Source organism: Dermacentor silvarum, chromosome 1 (assembly GCF_013339745.2).
Source record: "Dermacentor silvarum isolate Dsil-2018 chromosome 1, BIME_Dsil_1.4, whole genome shotgun sequence".
Classification (NCBI taxonomy): domain Eukaryota; kingdom Metazoa; phylum Arthropoda; class Arachnida; order Ixodida; family Ixodidae; genus Dermacentor; species Dermacentor silvarum.
Genome location: NC_051154.1, coordinates 422,532,386 through 422,545,124, shown reverse-complemented (window position 1 = coordinate 422,545,124; position 12,739 = coordinate 422,532,386). Strand labels below are relative to the sequence as shown.

The 12,739-nt window shown below is 44.7% G+C and overlaps 1 long non-coding RNA gene across 1 annotated transcript; it reads left to right on the top strand.

Moving 5' to 3' along the window:
- The first annotated feature begins 7,732 nt into the window (after positions 1–7,732).
- LOC119455070 (uncharacterized) lies at positions 7,733–11,174 on the top strand. Its single transcript, XR_005192758.2, has 4 exons — positions 7,733–7,993; positions 9,393–9,541; positions 9,816–9,890; positions 10,293–11,174. It is a non-coding gene; the product is annotated as an uncharacterized LOC119455070 (long non-coding RNA).
- The last annotated feature ends 1,565 nt before the right edge of the window (positions 11,175–12,739 follow it).

The window sequence follows — 12,739 nt, the reverse complement described above, 5'->3', positions numbered from 1 at the left end:
AATGTAAATATATTCCTTGCTTCTTTTCCCCGTAACAATATAAGTAACTGAAGTCAATCATCAACGTTAACAAGCTCCACAATGAAGTTTAAGGAAAAGGTTTCTTTTTGGAGTTTTATAATTATTTTATGATGTCTTAGTCGTTCTTACTTCTTTTAGCAGGGCAGTCTCACATTTCGGTGCTGGTGGTGCAATAATTAGACACCGGTACGCCACTGTACTGAGTAACAGTGCGCACACATAAACGGAGATGAAAAATGTCTGAAGATGTTGAATAGCCTAAAAAAGGACGTTTTTTATTGTGTTTTTTTTTCAATCATTGGAAATAGACTAGATTTTACACTGTCCACTGTTAACGTTTGTAGCAGGGCGATTCCATACGCCATAAGGGAAAAAAAACATGGACACTCTGTCAATATATTTTATTCGCTTGACAGAAAATACAAGATTAAGTGGATGTGCATTCAGTCAGCATGACATGGACACATGATTGTTCTACAAAGAGCGGTGGAAATGTTTTGAAACATAAACACCTAAAAGAAAAAAGCCAGTGTAGTACCTATTGCTCCGGAATCACTGCATCCGCCTATAGCTTTCTTGTGGAAAAAAAGTGCCCTGTTGGTCCTGTTTCGACACAAAATTTTGGTTAAATATTTCGCTGTTTTTTTTGGAGGGGCTGAAAAGTTTCGCCGGTTTTTCTGTTACTCAAGAAAAGACAGAAAGAACAGAAATCATTTCTTTTCAGCAGTATTATTATTTTTTTGCCATTCGCGTCACCACATTCGATCCAGGACAAACTTAGAAACGTCGGGAAGACGGAGGACTTGTTTTAGCTGTTGCTTCAGCTGTTCTCTGTCCTGATTTTGTGCTGTTTGTTATCGTGCACTACACTGGGAACATCATCAACAGGAACAATACTTACTGCCAGTTTCGTCGTGGACCACGAAGGGTTCTTGCTAAGCCTAAGTGGTAGAATGCAGTCTAAAGTAAAAAAAAAGAGTCATTCGAGTGTCCACCCTCAAGAAGCCAAAGTTGACCTGCACGATGGTTCTAATTATTCGAAGATGTATTTTTAATTACATCTCTCTGTGCTGCCTCTTCCTGTCATTTTCACGTTCATTATGCACTCATTTCTCATCTTATTCGCATCATATTTCCCACGCAACTACGTCTACCTTGTCTTCTTCAGCGTCGACTGTTCGTTGACCTTTTTCTTTTTCTTTTCGGATGAAGAGTTCAGTTGTACCGATCCTGTAGACAATGCAGTCTATGGTAAAATGGCGTCAATTCTTTAATATGTTGTGCTTATTACACCCGTCCCATTAATTTTGCTAACTATGCGACAAATTATCGCTGCTTATGAGCTTTGTCAAAGCTTTGTCTGCTTTCTAGACACCATTGCCTCGCATGAGCCCTGCTTAATCTAAGGGAAGTCGCTCCATTTCCCAAAAGTGTGCCATACGAGGTCTTTGCCTCACCATGTCTCTATCTGCGGAGGTGCACCCTTTACAGAAGCATAGTGCAATGGTGTAAATGTTTTACTAGTAATATTGGAGCTAATTGCACCCATGCGTTCAAGTTAACCTAGGCTGCGACTAATTCTTGCTGTTTTTCTCTTTGAGTCATTCATTTCGATACATGCTGTGACGTATTCAGGTGGTAAATGTGATACATGTTGTGACGTACAGTCAGCCGCAAAAGTTAGCGACATTTGCAATGCGTGGCGGCGTGACGCAAAATTGCATTGCTGCGCCGTCTGCCGACACACAGCGTGGTGTTGCACTTCCGTGCCAGGCCCGCTTTGCGCATGCGTGTCTTTTCTTCGCTATCGGGCATGTATTGCCGCTCGCTTCCCTGTGATGCGCTTTTGACACTTTTGACCCTTTCGATGTGCGTTGACTTTGAGGCACCCTAGTTTTGCGTAAAGCCCCTCTATCTTAGAAGAGTAGCGAAAGGTTTTGATCTAGCTGCTGCGCCCTGCGATAGGCCGGTTGACGACACGTGACCTTTTTGCCTTCGTGCCCCACCCAAAAGGGTCCAGTGGTGGTCGTTGTGCCGGCGGAATGTACGGATGTCTGTGTTTGGAGCCTGGAGTTGGACAATTTTGGTAATCAGAAAGTGCTTCACGCACCTTTGTTGCATTGTTGTTGGAGATTAGAAGTGCCTATGTACCTGATGCTTGAGCGGACATAGGCATTATGTGTTTGAGTTCAAAGTTTGCAGGCGTGACATGCCAGTCTGCCGGGCTGCTGTGCCTTCGGTTACCGCAACTGCGCTCTCGTTTGCTTACTTTTGTTTAGACCTGTGGTCTCACATTGGATGTACTGCTGCTTTCTTGTTCCCTGAAGTTTGGTTGTTTTTGTTCTGTATGAATTAAGTGCAGTGCAGTGTTTTTCACGGTTGTGTTAAGGAGATAAAACTTTATTGTTAGTATTAAATAAATCTGCAGTCCTTGTTATGAAATGTCTTATTAAGTGACAGGTATTTGGTGTCATGCATTATATTAATGCTGTGATGTAGCCTAGTCAACATCGATATTTGCTTCATTGCTCCAGCGGCCTTAAGAAATTAAAAGCTTAAGAATTTTTATGCCTCTGGCTTCTTTGATATAGTCGAGCATCACAGAGCTGTTTTTATTGTTGTTTTGATCAGTGGAGGGCTCCAAGATGCTGTGGACAATGATGTTATTTGCTAACTTCAGTTATTTTTAATTGTATCCTACTATAGGACATTCTTCAAATCAGTGCATACCGCAAGCCTTTTAAAGAAAAAGTTTGTTCGGCATTCTTGCAGTAAAAGCCAGTTTTTAAATAAGTGTTCCTTCATTCTCCTGTATCTCTAAAAAAAAAACACCTAACTCAGCTTGTCCGGTTATAGTCTGGTTTTAGAGACTGTAGGTGTATAAATACCGCAAATGTAACATTGCAAACATACCTTTATATCTGTGGGGCTTGCAAAGGTACATGGGGTATGGAGGCGGTGGGTGTAATAAAAGGGGGAGGGCTTGGAATAAATGCACTTCTTTAACAACAAATAAAAATTAAAATCGGCGCCTCATATACACTAGTAAGCATACTATATTTCTGAGTTCTTCGAAGCACTGGTTGCTGATAATCTACAGATGCAATGCAACTCTTTGTCCTAAGTTAAGCTATTGGAGTATTATATAAACAAAATAACCTTAGGTTAAAAAGACCGTGTAACCATGGAAATACTACCGAACACTGGCAAAGGCAATGAAACCGTTAATAGCGCATATTATGAACTATGCACTCGGTGCGCAATGACGTTTCCGAAAGTTGCTCACAGTAAGCTCACAACCTACCTATTTTTGCGAACTAGGAAACAAGCACTATATCACATGACCCAAATATCATCGCTACTTCAAGTTACGGTGAATTTCAAAACATGCAAAGAGCAAAGAAAAAATTGGAGGACGCTGAAGCTTCACCTTTAAAAGTGGAACAGGATAGCGTTATTGGGCCCCGTTCGCATCTCATTTTTTTTATAAGTAGGCTTCACTGCAACACACAACTTGGGAAAACCAGCTTACAAAGAACAAGTTTACACCGATTCCCTTAAAGTTGGCTTCGCTGTTAAACACAAATGCATTACTGGGAAGACATTTTTCCAGGGGCAATATAAGGCGCCCTATATCAAAATATGAAGGCCCTAGGACCTTTTTATTACTTTAATTATTGTTTACTGTTGCCCCTAGGCGCGCGCGTGTCCAAAACACATTAGGCAGGCAATGTCCCGGTTTGACCTGCCAAGGACGCGAGCACCATCTGGATGGTGTTTTAGCAAGTAACATACCCGGGCGCGCCGCTGTTGTATGGTAGAATTGCTGGAAAAGGGATTTGTGTTTGAGTTTCCTCGTAACAGAATTATGTTTTCTCGAAACATTGAAATTACAATCCGATGCTATCATGTCTGCAGGTTGTGGTTAAGTCGTACTTTACGATTTTCTGACGGATATTACTTTGAGAAATTTAAATTTTGTTCACTAACGCCTTGCACCACATAGAAGGACTGCACAGTGGGGGTGGTTCGGAATGATTTCCTTGCCCGGGCCACGCCCCCAACACCGACACCAGATTTCCTGCATCACGGGGCCCTTAATGCTAGCATGTTAAAAAATGTCCTGTATGACCGCCGCTGTTGAAAACTGTTCGGAAGAATGAGCTGCTTCGGAAACGCGCATCTTATTTCAACATTTAACGTGCCCCGGGCTTGTTCAAGTTATTGTTTCTGCCATTTAAGGTTTCGTGCACAGCTTAGGCTGCAAATGTTATTAATTAACCGGTTTAAGTGCGCAATGAGTGCGGTTTCAGGCTTCCGCGGAATGCACGGGGGCGAGCGGTTCGTCATCTGCTAGCATTTCTCCTTGACCCCTCGAGGCCCTGCACGTGTAGTTGTCGCTACCTGTGAAAAAATAGAGGAGCCTTAGTTTTGCGTAGAGTTACTGTAAATGGCTCGTAGTTATCGGGCCGATGAGCGGCTTCCTCCTTTCATTTCCACAAGCGCGCTGAAAGCTACAAAGGGGAGACGGCAAGGGGCGCAAGAGGGCAGTGCCCCGTAGAGTTACTGTATATAGCTTGAGCCATATACCGTAACTCTCCGCTTACTGGCCCAATAACTACGTCTAACTTGCTTATGCTTGAAGGATTCGCAAAAAAATAGCGTAGCTTGCACTGGAGGAGGAGGAGGAAACAACTTTAATACGAGAAATTTCAGGGCGTTATAGATGGCCGCTTGTCTGCGGTGACCTCTTCCGCCCAGGTAATGATTCCTTTTTGTAGCTTTTCTTCTGGAGACCGTATTAGGGTCTCCCATGTCGTTTCAGAGGGAGCTGACAGAAGCTCTCTGGAGGTGCAATGCTAAAGAGACAGCGGAGCTGATGGGCACCTAGCTAGTCCTGGCTTTTGGGCTAGGCTAAGCACTATCAAGTCATCCCCAGCATTTTCCGGAATTTATTGATTATTGATCGATTATCGAGTAGCTGTTGATTGGCTATCGATGACTGACTAAGCTTAACTAGTCCCAACCATGCTTACCTAGACTTAGCCAAGTTCAGCTTCACTAGTTCACAGGGGTATGTGTCATTGCACTTGGGCCCTTTCTGCACTACCGCCAGGATCGGCCCACATTTCTGTTGGCACGTTATGGACTAACGCTCATCTTAAACAGCGCCGCTGTATATAAAGCAGACCGAAATAAAAATAGCACATTAAAAAAATTGAAACTGATATGTTACCATGTCATGTCACTGCCGCCAGTCTCTGACTGCAAAGACCGTAACTCTTCAACGCACCGTGCCAAGAACGTCATGCTAACGCACGAGCTGTCAAGCAACTTATCTGCTTGCCTCGAGCATTTTTCGTGTCAACTGATTGAAACGCCCGTGAAAAGTGCTAGTGCCCCCATAGCCCGAGCCATTTATAGACACAATGCTGACAATGACTTATCAGTCATTCCTTCGTTCTAATCAAGGCTGCCTTCATGCTCATTGAGTCTGTCATTAATACACCTTCCAGTTTGTTCAGTTTGGGTTTATTTGTGCTATTTCTTGGGCAATATGTCGTACCAAAAAGGCCAAATGAGGCTCTACTTCTTGATGACAACTGACCTGTGCAAACGTCTTTGACTTCACGGCACGGTACGCATGCGTGCACGCATTCACAGCATACTTGCTTGTTCTCTGTCTCTCATATTTCTATAATATTTCAACTAAATCTAAAATGCGTAATCATTTCTATGCTTACCCAACGAGAAAACCGTCCGTCCGTCCGTCCCTCCCATAAGATGACCGCTTTGAAGATAAAAGCTCGCAGCAGCGAGCGACTTTACCTTCCTTCTGCCTGTCGCTTCAATGCGAACGAAGCGGCCGAACACAGCATGAGGAGCTATCAGCAGTCGGCACACTCTGTCCGCTTCGCAGATCGCTTTCAAGATACAGTCCGCACGGCCGTGCCAGAGTGCGTTTGATCGGTCCGTGCCGCCACCTTTCATCCAAGTCCTTTGATCACGGCTCATAATGGTTTGACATGGATGGACAAGGCGCTAAAGAGCGATAACGGCTTATGATGATCGGAATGTCATCAGCGCACCTGGCGCCACTACCTGCACTAGCTTGCTTGCCTCGTCAATTCACCTTGCGCCGCCGTCTGCAGCAGTTTGTGTCACCGCAGCGCTGTCGTTTATACTGGTAGGATCAAGTTTTATAGCATTGATAACGACACCGGGCTGCGTGGAGATGAGCAAGTGGCACAGTGCTTACGCATACTTAAACAACTCCCAGAGGAGTTTCTGCGTGAATTGTTTTAATTAAATTTTTAATTATTTCATGTTTCCAGCAGCAGCAGTAGCAAAAGTAGTAGTAGTTGTTCTTTATTCTCCAAGACAGAGTCATGTGCGCGTTTGACACTGTTGTCAGAAGCACCGCCACGTTTATCACTGCCAACAGCAACTGCTGTGGTGGCTCTGAAGCTATAGGATGTTCTCCTGCGGAGGGTGCACATGAGGTAGTGGCTTCAATTTGCGGTCGCGGCTACTGCATTGCTATAGGAGCGAAATATGAAAGCGCTCATGCACCATGCTTTCGGCGAGCGTTAAAGTGCCCCAGGTGGTTGAGATGGAGATATAAATTTATTATGAGCGAAAAGCTGAGGTCGTCCTTAACTGCTATGTGCTATAGCCTGCTACGTAGCGTTAGCGTAAGGGGAAAGGGGAACAAAAAGAGAGGGAGAAAGCGAGGATGTTGATGTGATAAAGACACGAATAAAAAACGTATAAAAATTAGCAAACCCCAATTATAAAAGGCATAGAATTGATTCTAAAACGTTTTATGTCCCTCATTGGCTGTGTGTTGCTTTGGAACACTAAAAATCGATCAATCAGTTGATCGAGCAATCAAACAATCTTGTACGAAAGCCTATCCCAGCTGCCACGTACACAAACGTTAAGACGAGTAAATGAAAACGCAGCTGTCGCCGAACGGCCACGACCGGAAAGTGTACCGCAAGCTGAAGCCCAGTTCGCTGGTTCCTTACCGCCGCCTGTGGTGCACCGACGTGTTGGACCAGACAGCTGCAGGCAAGGTGTTCGTCATCGGCGACTGCACGACGCTGCTGTACCACGTGGCTCAGAGATGCCACGGGTACCCGCACCACGAGTTTACCTGGCACGAGAACGTCTCTTTTCGCACCCATTGGTTGTCAACTACGTACAGCCAGGACAACGTGGGCTTCATCATGAATGCCTGGGAGTGCGGTAGAGCCCTTGGTGGGGCTGCTTGTTAGAACGAAGCCTTCTGTGCCTCGGGTGCCGACTGCTTTGACGAGTAGAAGCAGCGGGAGGTCTCACACAAGCTGTCCCAGAATTAAAGAAGTGATAGCTTCGCCCGACAGGTGAGTCATTGATTGCTATAGCAAAATATTTGACAGCTATACGAATTAAAGATATTCGTTTTATCCGCTGCATAATTTGCCGTAAACACTCGCTTACTAACCAAATTAACAAAAACGTTTTCACACGCGAACAGGCAAACACGAACATGGCTGACTCGATGTTGGTGGACATGCGCTGTCAGAACGCTGCGCGTCATGAAGAGCGGACAGCGGTGAGCGAATCCGCCTTTTGCGACGCCGGACTACAGTGGCCGAACTGCGCCTGCGCAGCGCCCTAGCGGCTGAGGACTGAAGCGATTTGGCAGGCGCTGGGGCGCTGCACTAGTCAGCCTCGCACTAGTCAGTCACTTTTTGAACATTATTGTCATCGAAATTTGGTGCGATGCCAATGTCGTGTGTCGCTTACGGCTGCAGCTTCCATGACCATTCCAGCAGCACAGTGTGGTTTTTCCGATTTCCGTCAGTAAAACGCGATCGACAGCGCCGTGAAGCCTGGATTAGGGCTGTGAAGCGGCAAGATGCGCAAGGGCGTCCATGGCAGCCGTCGGCAGCATCTTGACTGTGCAGGAAGCACTTTGTGACAGGTATGAATTGGCATATCTATAGTTTACCCCGCTGTTTTCATCGTTACTGACTCATACGAATAATCTCGACAAAGACGCAAATGTACAGAGGGGTCCACTGTTAAAGGGAACACCGGAGCCCGTGGCGTCTGCTCGGCGCCACCGCTGGTCGGTGGCTGCAACGAGTGTCGCGCAGGCGCAGTGAGCGCTATGGGCGATGCTCTTTCGTCATCTGCTACGGTCAGCTGCCGTGCTTCGGATCGTTGCGAAGCAAGCAGCTCGTGTAATTCGTGTTTGAACCCAGTCACTTCCCTTCCAGCTGGAAGGAGAGTGACTGGATTGATGTTTAATCGATATATGCCCATTTGTTTGCCTTCTTGCTTCATAAAGATTTGCCCGCCTCAAAAAATGTTTACTGCGCACCTAGATTCCCATGATTCAATGATAACTCGTTTGATAGCTCTTTATAAATTATTATGCTTGTTAAAAGCACTTGCTGATTCTTTAATTGTGCAGCCTATGCACTGTAGCGACTTGAATATGCAGTAGTACAAATGAGATGGGCACTTCACACGGAGAAGTATTCTCTAATATAGCTGTGTCACAAAGAGACATCTGTAAAAAAAAAGATCATGTTTATCTTGTAAGCTGAAACGGCAAGAATACCTGCTCGTTAATATTTTGCCTCGTCTAATTTTCTTCTAGCTTTGTAATGGCTGGGTATCAGTGTGTGGCCATAGACTCACCGGCCAACATTAAAAAGGCGTGATCGGCTTGCTTCTCTACTATCCGAAGCACGGCAGGAGACGGTAGCAGACGACAGAAGAGCACCGCCCACAGCGCTCACTGCACCTGCGCGAAACTTGCAGCCACCAGCCAGGGGTGGCGCCGAGCAGACGCCAAGCACTCCGGTGTTCCCTTTAACAATAGACCCTTCTGTACGTTTAGGCCAGTGAAACGATCTATGAGCTCGCGCGAGCCAGCTAAGTGGAACGCGAAGGTTTTTTTTTCTATCGTCTCTGTGCGGCCGAAGCTAGAACGTCATCAGTTCGCAACTTCACACCGTGCACAGTTACAGTTTCATAAACACTGAGCGAACGCTCGTGATGTCGGCGTAGTTATCTGTCGGAGCGAAGCGCGCCTGCACTGCCGGGCAGACGTGGGAAACAGCGTGCACTGTGGAAGTGGCTAATGGTGCTAGTTAGCAATCGTTGCTAATTGTCATTTCATCATTCTTGTCGGCACCAAGTACAGTAATATTTACTTGCTAATTGTAATTTTATCATTCTTGTCGGCACCAAGTACAGTAATATTTACTTGCAGAATGCCTATGTTCGTTTAGCAAATCGTGATGTAGTACAGTATGTACTCGGGCTCATTTTACTGTGCTGCGTCTCATTGTGTAACTGACCTATTTCAGGGGCACCTTCACTGTCACCCAGACCTCTGGACTTCATACCGACGCTATTTGTGTACATGGACCAGTTCAAAAAAAAAAAAATGGACGCTGTCGACCTGTTCGTACCGCGGCGCATTCGAAGAGGAAAACAGGCACCCCCCAAACAGGAGGTATCGATTCTGACCTTTCTGACCATTTTTTTTTTCATTTCTATAGGTATACACAATTTTATGTGGGTAAATAATGTATGCCAACTTGCATTCTGTTGGCCTTCCCACTGCATGTGTAAGTATGTACGCCTTGCACTATGGCACACCATAAAGCAATGACATGCAGTGGTGAAATGTGATATATGCCCCAAAAACTACACTTCATGCCTTATCCGAGTCATGTGTTTTTGTGCGTACTCATACTGTTTTATTACTTATTCACGTTACGCCACAGGTGCAGCGGTTTCAGGTCAAGGAGGAGCTTGTTAAGGTCACCATGATGGGGAAGCAGACATGTCCTGTGTTCAGGGTGAGCAGTAGCTTTTGAACTAATGGCATTCAACCCACACACATTATGCAGCTGAAAATGTTTTCTCAGGCTCACCTTAAGCTGCACATAGCGAGTCTGTTGCATGCTTGTAACATAATTATCCATAAATTGTTTTCAGGTAACCAGGGGCGGCTTGCACGAACATTTAATAGCGAATTTAAGAATGCATTCTTAAATGTACCCTCGACAACTAGTCTGCACTCGAACACATTCTTATATTCGTTATTATTTTCATTATTAGGTGTTCGTGCTAGCTGCCCCAGGTAATTAGGGTAATGAACTCCGCACAAAGTTCGAATGCTCAGAGTACAAGTCAGCGTTCGATTAATTGTGTCTACAAGCAGTAGCGTCACTTTATTGCATCTGTTGATGTAAACGCAGGTGCAGACTCTTCATTCGAGGAGCAAGGGGCAGCTGATGCACTCTTGCTGCTTGCAACATCCCGAATGCTCACCGAGCCACAGGAGGTCCTAGAGCCAACGTCCTTAAGCAGAGAAGAGAACACTGACCACCTTTTAGCTGAAAATATGGCCTTACAATGCAGCAGGCACAAAGGCACACTTTCTCCTCCTACAAGCACTACAACACATTCAAAGCACTTGTTGGAGTAACACCAGACGCTATGTTTCATTTGTGCCAGATTTGTGGGGGAGAGCATCTTAGTGATAGCGAAGTTGTTGAAAAATCAGGCCTAGTGGGTTTTTAGATGCAGGGGATGGTGTGATGGTTGACATAGGCTTTAGGTTGGAGGGTGTTTTGTCACCATCTATTCAAATCCACATGCCACCATTTAAAATGGGGAATTAGTTGTCAGCTAATGATGTGATTGCTACATGAAAAATAGCTGGCGCTAGGATCCATGTTGAGCGAGTTATAAGATGGATCAAAGAATTTCATTTTTTAGACAAACCTCTGCCAATCAACATGCTCGACATTGCGGACAGCATTTCTAGGACTTGTGCCTTTCTGTGCAATTTTCAGCACCCAATCATGTCAGTCCATAATGAGAACAAGTAGCCAGCTGAAACAGTTCAGCTACTCAAAATGAGCCTCTTTGCAATGCTCATGACCAGAAGAAACTAGGGTATGTACCGACAGTCTACTCTCGTGCCATATAGCATGTGCTTACGACGCTGTCTACTGTACTACCTTCTGGGGCAATTTGTATCTTGCGTCTTTCTGAATAAATGATACTGCTTTTCCAGTTCTCTTCCATGTACACAGCATATATTCAAATTTTTTATTATGTTCATATACATAATGGCCATAGTTATCACCAATGCGACACAATTTGCTTATGTCATGCAATTTCTTTTTGTTTTGCCATTGATGCTGGCTGTTTATGTCATTAGTTTTGAAATCGTAGACCGTATGATATACTGTTATACACAGCCATCCAAATGGTTTTCAGTGGTTGTCAGGCTGCCAGGGCAGCTTGTGCCCCTGCAAGCCTTCAAACATTTATTGTGGAGAAATGATTGATGGTAGCACTGTGCATCCTGAATCCAAAAGCACTGTAGAGCCGTATCTACATTATGGTGTTACCTACGAAGCTGCTGGTAGATATTGACAATTTGCTTCTCTTATATCTGAGAAGTGTGGTGCTGTTCATACCAGATACCTCTGACTCATCACGTCAAATATGTGCTTGAAGCATGATGCCATATCCGTTATTTCTCAATGCTGCATGTATCGTGTACTCTCAACACTGCCTAGGTATAAAAAAAGCGACTGTAAAACAGTGCGTTGTGTACGCATGTCCCTCAAGGCGAAGACACTGCAAGGGAGCATGAGCAACAGCTCTTAAATGCAAAATTATTTGCAGCATGCTATGCTCAGCTGGGTACGCAGACTGTGAGGACAGCGAATTTGACGTAGCATGTGCTTGGCTAGCAGATGAAGTCGCTAGCTGGAGCTCTCTGCACGTGCAGCACTTTTGTGTGCAAACATCATTAGCCATGACACGTAGTCTATTATTGTTTGCTGCTTGCAAATTACCTGCAACAGTGCACCACGAAGCAACCGTATAGTTAATACTTCACGACACTGAGTTTTAGGTGCAACATCACTACAACACAACTCTCAGGCAAAAAATACTTTTGGGAATAATGTCAGTACTCCTCCAACACTGGAAAGACAGAGTACTTTTCACCCCACACAATTTGTACCTCTGGGCAACGAACGTCAGTGACAAATAATTTATTTCTATAATAAGTAATAGTTTTTGTATGTACAGGTAGCATCGTGCTTGTAAACAAAGCTAAAGCCCACTTGGCATCATCTTTGGCAACAGTGTTTGGATTGCCTCCTTAACACATCACTGTGCCGATAAAATGCAGACTATACCAACGTGCTGCTGCTCAAAGGAAACTAAAAAAAAAAAAACTTTCATATAAGCACTATGCACGCAGCAAAACATAGATAATGACAAAGGGTCCCTGAAATGGCTTCTTGTTTACCCAAACAATTTTTCAAGGAATACTTTCATACGAGAGCTTTGTACCACCTTGCTATAATGAGGCTGGTATGAGTGGTTAATTATTACTCTCTTCTCAACATCTAGGTGTGGACACTGTTATGTCCCACCTCCTTGACAATGACATCATTCTCTTTGTGGTGCACATATTTTTGTAGTAGGGGCTCCTGCTTTCTGGCAGTTTTTAGCTTCCTTTTAGTAGTGCCAGTGTACCTGGAAGAACTGTACAGGGGACGCCTTCTTCTAATTCGCTGGGTCAACTGCTCGGCTAGCCCAGCATTCCTAAAAAAATTCAGTAGTGCTGGCAATATTTCCCCAGACCACATGGCCTCATCAAAGAAAATTCTTTCAA